Raw genomic sequence first — 6735 nt, forward strand, 5'->3', positions numbered from 1 at the left:
GAGTCAGACACGACGGAGTGACTGAGCGTGCAAACACCTCTTTATTACTGGAGGCCATTTAAATTTAGGTCACTGCATGAAGAGTGAAATACTCAAGTGTAAAACATGTGTCCAGTGTTGAGCAAGTGAGAAACACTGGTTAAGGAGCAGGACTGAGGATCTTTCTCACACTCTACCCTGAACTCTAACCACCAACTGCCTTTCTAACTGATTTCCATATTGTACCTCTCCCCCAGAGGTGGGGATTGGAGAAGGAAATGGCAACCCACTCCAGTAGTCTTGCCTGGAGAATCTCATGGACAGAGGAGCCTGGTGGGCTGCTGCCCATGGGGTCGCACAGAGTCGGACACTACTGAAGCGACTTAGCAGCAGCAGCAGCAGCAACCAGAGGTGGGGAACCTGAAATTCCCAGGAATTTGTTTACCCTTCTCTCCTCAGCCCACAGGACCACTACCAAGAAACATGCTTGGAGTACCCTCAGTGCCACTCCTACTGGATCTTACCAGCTAGATAAGACAACCTCGTGGTGCAGCATGCACACAATTAAGGTGAAGTACAAACCCAAATACATCTGTCTGTTAAATTTGTTTTTTAACCCAGAACATTTGAAAGTATTATGCACTTTCTTGCTATCTTGGGAGACTGTCCTCCAGCTGAAACCTTGGCAACATTGTCCAGCAACCAAGGCTGCTTGTTGGTACACCAAGCTGGGCCTAGCTATTCCCTAGGGCAGGGACCCAGTTGTCCCACAGCACACAGAGCGTTTAACCAAGAGGACCTGTGGGCATGGTGGGAACCAGCAGTGCAAGGGGCAGGCAGAGGCCACAGGTCCCTGCTCGGGGCCATCAGCAATCTGGGGACTTATCCTGGAAACAAGTGGCCTCATTCCGGAAGCTTTGAAGATTTGTCCTCATGTGGAGAGCTTAGACTTAGAATTTTTATCTGTTTTGCATTTTTTGCTTTCATTTTTAACTTTTTAAATTTCTCAATCTCTTGGCTTAATTGCATTATTTTAACATATTGTGTGTGTTGCTTGAATTTTTTAAGAAGAGTGTGTGCTTCTCTTATTTTATATACATTTATTTGTATATTATATCTGTGGACATAAACAAAGACCAACCAAAGGAGAAAAGCAAAGCCAATTTATTCAGAGCTTGCTATAGCAAGAGTGAACTGCAGCACTTGGGTTTGGCTCAGACAGACTTAAAAGCAGACAGAGGAGTAGGAAATGTTCTATTAGCAAAAAGAGAAGGTTTCAGGTGTGCCCTGACTGGAGGCTGTTGGCATGGGGATGCTGTGGCTGGGCCAGCTAGGACTGGGGCATCCTGTGTGATAGGTTAGGGGTACACATTTGGCTTTCTCCTGTTGGCCCTCAGTTGGAAGCAGGGACAAAGATCAGGGAAGCTGTTAGTTATTAATCACATTCTGGTCATTTTGGAGTGATTGTTATAGAAGTCATTGTTTACCTTCCTGGATTATCACTAGAGATAGCAAGCTAACCTCCTGCAAGATTGATTTACAGTGAACTGGCTTCCTGGGCTCAAGGTAAGGGGGTTGGTTTCCTTGCAGGTTGCTACAGGTTGTGAGTTAGAATTCTATCTGTGTATGTGGTCTAGCCATTGTCTGCATATTCAGTCTCTCATACTTCACTATTGTCTAGTCGCTAAGTTGTGTCTGACTCTTCTGCGAACCCATGGACTATAGCCCTTCAGGTTCCTCTGTCCATGGGATTTCCCAGGCAGGAATGCTGGAGTGGGTTGCCATTTCCTCCCATCTTCCCAAATTAGGGATCAAACCCAAGTTTCCTGCATTGACAGGGGGATTCTTTACTGCTGAGCCACTGTGGAAGCCCATACTTTACTATCAGTTCAGTCACTCAGTCGTGTCTGACTCTTTGAGATCCCATGAACCACAGCACGCCAGGCCTCCTTGTCCATCACCAACTCCCAGAATTTACTCAAACTCATGTCCATTGAGTCGGTGGTGCCATCCAACAATCTCATCCTCTGTCGTCCCCTTCTCCTTCTTCCTTCAGTCTTTCCCAGCATCAGGGTCTTTTCAAATGAATCAGTTCTTCACATCAGGTAGCCAAAGTATTGGAGTTTCAGCTTCAACATCAGTCCTTCCAATGAATATTCAGGACTGATTTCCTTTAGGATGGACTGGTTGAATCTCCTTGCAGTCCAAGAGATTCTCAATAGTCTTCTCCAACACCACATTTCAAAAGCAATTCTTCAGTGCTCAGCTTTCTTTATAGTCCAACTCTCACACCCATACATGACTACTGGAAAAACCATAGCCTTGACTAGACGGACCTTTGTTGGCAAAGTAATGTCTCTGCTTTTGAACATGCTGTCTAGGTTGGTCATAATTTTCTTCCAAGGAGTAAGCGTCTTTTAATTTCATGGCTGCAGTCACCATCTACAATGATTTTGGAGACCCCAAAAATAAAGCCAGTCACTGTTTCCACTGTTTCCCCATCTATTTGCCATAAAGTGATGGGACCAGATGCCATGATCTTCATTTTCTGAATGTTGAGCTTTAAGACAACTTTTTCACTCTCCTCTTTCCCTTTCATCAAGAGGCTCTTTAGTTCTTCTTCACTTTCTACCATAAGGGTGGTGTTATATGCATATCTGAGGTTATTGATATTTCTCCCAGCAACCTTGATTTCAGCTTGTGCTTCTTCCAGCCCAGCATTTCTCATGATGTACTCTGCATAGAAGTTAAATAAGCAAGATGACAATATACAGCCTTGACGTACTCCTTTTCCTATTTGGAACCAATCTGTTGTTCCATGTCCAGTTCTAACTGTTGCTTCCTGACCTGCATACAAATTTCTCACGAGGCAGGTCAGGTGGTCTGGTATTCCCATCTCTTTCAGAATTTTCCACAGTTTATTGTGATTTATACTAATTAACAAGCATATTTTATATAATATACTTAAATTGTATATAAAATGATCAATTTAAATTTTATATAAAAATAAAGACGTTTAACTGTGGAAAAGACAATAAAAAATCTTTAAATAAAGCAGGCAAATGAATGACATAAAGGAGAAAAATGCCTCCTCTTCTTAGCACTTACGTTAATATGGTAGTGGTTCTCAAACCTATTTATATACATTATCAGACTATTAAAAAGAATAAGAGTTTATTAAACTAAAGTGGGAAGGATGATCCTATTTGTATAGAAATCTTTTTTAACTGAAAGAACTCCTAAATCCCGTTTAAGTTGCCCTACCTATATCCTACTGATAGATTGACAACCCCATCCGCCTGCTACAGGTGTTTGCTGAGGACTGTTGGGCAGCAAGAATGAAACTGGCTTGGTTAGCTAGACAAAAGGGCAAGTGATTGCCGAACTGCCGCAGAAACACCATAATCAGCCATGCCCCAAGTCCTCTCATTGAGAAAGTTAAAACTGAAAAATACCCAACATGAGGAGAGTTGGGACAAAGGAATTAACAAACAAGTGAGCCAAACACTACAGCAGAGGTGCTGCTGGCTCCTTAAGTAAGCCTAGAGTCACTAGAACTTGCCTTTTTTTGCAGCTGAAAAGAGTCAAGCTAACATGTAACCACTCAAGAAATAAATATTTCAAATTTTTGAAAATATTTTATTAAAAAGTGTAAAATATCAAGATGGGAGGTCCTATGCTTAGTTTTTGAAGATGTATTCATCGACAGTTTTTCACTGTGTGTGCATGCTAAGATGCTTCAGTTGTGTCCAACTCTGTGCAACCCTATGGACTGTAGCTTGCCAGGCTCCTCTGTCTGTGAGATTCTCCAGGCAAGAATACTGGAGTGGGTAGCCATTCCTTTCTCCAGGGGATCTTCCCAACCCAGGGATTGAACCCAGGTCTTCCTCATTGCAGGTGGATTCTTTACCAGCTGAACCACAAGGGAAGCCAAGGGGATGCTTACTCACCTCCTGCTACAGAAACAGGAAACTTGAAGATTCATCCCTAAAGAGGGGTTGGTAGACATTTAGTGCTTCCTCCCTTAGGCCAGGGTGGGACTGTAGGGATTAAAGTTAGGCAGCCTGGAAAGGAGGATGCTAGTTGAGTGTAGCTACCTTTCCAAGGGGTGCATGGGTAGGTAGATAAAGTGGCAACCTATAAAAAGGAGAACAGAGCCCCATTGGCTGGAAAAGAGGGTGAGAGGGCCAAAAGGTGAGGTCACTGGGGATTAGGAGAAGGAGGGAATGAAAGAGTTGTGTCCCAGAGAAGAGCAGGCACCTCCATTACTACTGCTTGCAACTCTCAATTGCCTTCCTTCAGGCAGCTTGCCTCTGAGCCAAGCTGCATGAACTTAATATAGACTCTGGCTATTTATGTTCATGCAAAACGAGGGTAGGCACAAGTGACCTCCTGAGAAGTCAGATGATAACCTCCAGTTGTTTGTGTTCTGGCCACACTTCTTTTTAATTTTTACATTCATAGCTTAAAATTGCTTTAGATAGCCTGGAGTCTATCCCCTCCCATACGTAATAAGAAGACAAGTATCTCACTACATGCTATTAATAAGGTTTTATTATGAATAGGGGATGGATTCGTAAACAACTGGTTCTTGAATCTATTGCCAGAAAGAGAGTCTTGGTATTAATTATGAAAAAACTAAAGCATATTGTCTTTGATAGGCTCCAAAATTAACTCAAAAGTTTAACATAAAATAACCACTTACCATAAATAAATCTGATTCATTACCTAGAGACACATTTTGCTGTTAATTTATCTTAGAAAATATCCAAGAAAGCAACTGAAAAGCTTTCAAATCCATCTCTTCCTTTTTATCAACTTTGCTGTTCTTCAGTGTTTCTTGATTGGACAGTCACAACTGAGTTCTAACAAGTGTCTCATCCTGACTACATTCAATGAACCCACTCTGCCCATACATATGTGTGAAAATATAAAAGTCCCACTACCTGAGAGTCCCAGCTTCCATCTTTGGAATTTTCTCAGGCCACCTCCTTCTCCATATATTCCAATCTGTTATCCTCCACTCTTCACTCTTCTGGGTCTCTGACTCTAACCTTAATGGTTTCCTTTGGACAATTCTACTCCAACTCAACCCCAATATCTGTCTCAAACAGAACCCTGGTGTTCACCTCATACCACTCTCTACCTAGCACTTGGGTAAGAGATACCTCTAACCCTCCCCACAACAGTCTTTCAGCACCTATTCCAAATGCAACTGGAAATTTTCTAGTTTTAATCACTTTATCTATCCTCTAAACTGAAGCCAGATTCATCTCTCTAAAATTAAAATGCACCCCTGCTTAAAATTTTGCAATGGTTCCTGCAGCCTGACTTCAAGAGGAAGTCGGAATTCCTCATGGCAAACATGGTGGACACGGGCATTCGTGATGTTGCCCCAAACACCTTCTGCCTCCTTACTCACAGCCCCTCCCCAACCACTTTTCTTCTTAACTAGTATGATATATTTGCATTTTCCTCAATGTACCATGATTTCCTTACCTCGCCTATCCCCTCTTTCTAGAATGCTTTTGTCTGGATTGTTTACCAAGTTAATTCTAACTCAGTCTTTAAATATATAGTCAGAAAACTTTCCTTCACTTCTCTGAGCAGAGTTTATCATATCATTATTGTACATCCTACAGTGCTTTTTACTGATCTCTTTATTTATTACTGTAATCATTTGTTTTTAATATTTGTCTTCTCAATAATTATTTTTAATCTCTAGTTCCTTGCATCGTATCTGACCCATAATTATTGTTGACTGAAGGGATAAATGAATTAAAGAATGTTAAAGTAGATGCAAAACACATTCTTTTAAAAAACTGTAACTCTACCAGACTCTGGTAATATCACTGATTCCTTAAGGTGGATGAGAAGAAAAAGAAACATGTATTCTCCAGTTTGAACAATATTTTGTGAGAGTTTCTCTGGGACCCTGGTGATTCCTGCACCTTCTCCAGGAATTCCAAAATAGAAGAGGTTGTGAAGGGAAGGAAATGAAAGACATTTTAAAAGATAGCAGCTGATGGCTTTGCCAGGTTAAAAAAAAAAGTAAAACTTTTCTTTGGTAACATTTTTCAAATATATGAGTTACTGACAAAAAAAAATATTAACCAACCAATATTGTACAAGCTAGGAGGTAAGGAAAATTTACACCCAGTGATGTAAGTCTGAAAGTGATGTTTTGAGGAAACATAGCAGGCAAGACATCAGCCAGGAAAAGATGACACTATAGAATTGCTATTATTAACTGAGTTATACAAGCTACTCATAATTTTGTTATTGTTGTTGTTCTTTATATTAGTGAAGGAAAAAGAAGATATTTTTGTGTGAATAAATATCATAGAATATCAGAGAGAGAATAAATAGAACCCTGAGGTCTATTTTCATCATACATAGTTGATTGTATCTATTTTTGATAAATTATAAATAAAACATAAAAATATGTTTTGAAATTGTATAATATTTACTATATTATATATATCACATACAATTATATATAAATTACATAATATATAATTGAATTTTATTTTTTTTAATTCTGAAAAGTTGGATGGGGAGCAATAAGTTTATTCTTCCATCCTACATGTCTCAGATGTTTTTGATTTTCTGATCCATTTCCATGTATAGGTAGAAATAATTATTCCAGAGTGCACTGGAAGAGCTTATATATTAATAATAGGATGACCATATGACCTCTATTGTTTTTATTTTCAAAACACATATCAATCTCCACCAGCCGCAGAGACCCCTGGA

Source organism: Oryx dammah, unplaced genomic scaffold (assembly GCF_014754425.2).
Source record: "Oryx dammah isolate SB20612 unplaced genomic scaffold, SCBI_Odam_1.1 HiC_scaffold_17, whole genome shotgun sequence".
NCBI lineage: Eukaryota > Metazoa > Chordata > Mammalia > Artiodactyla > Bovidae > Oryx > Oryx dammah.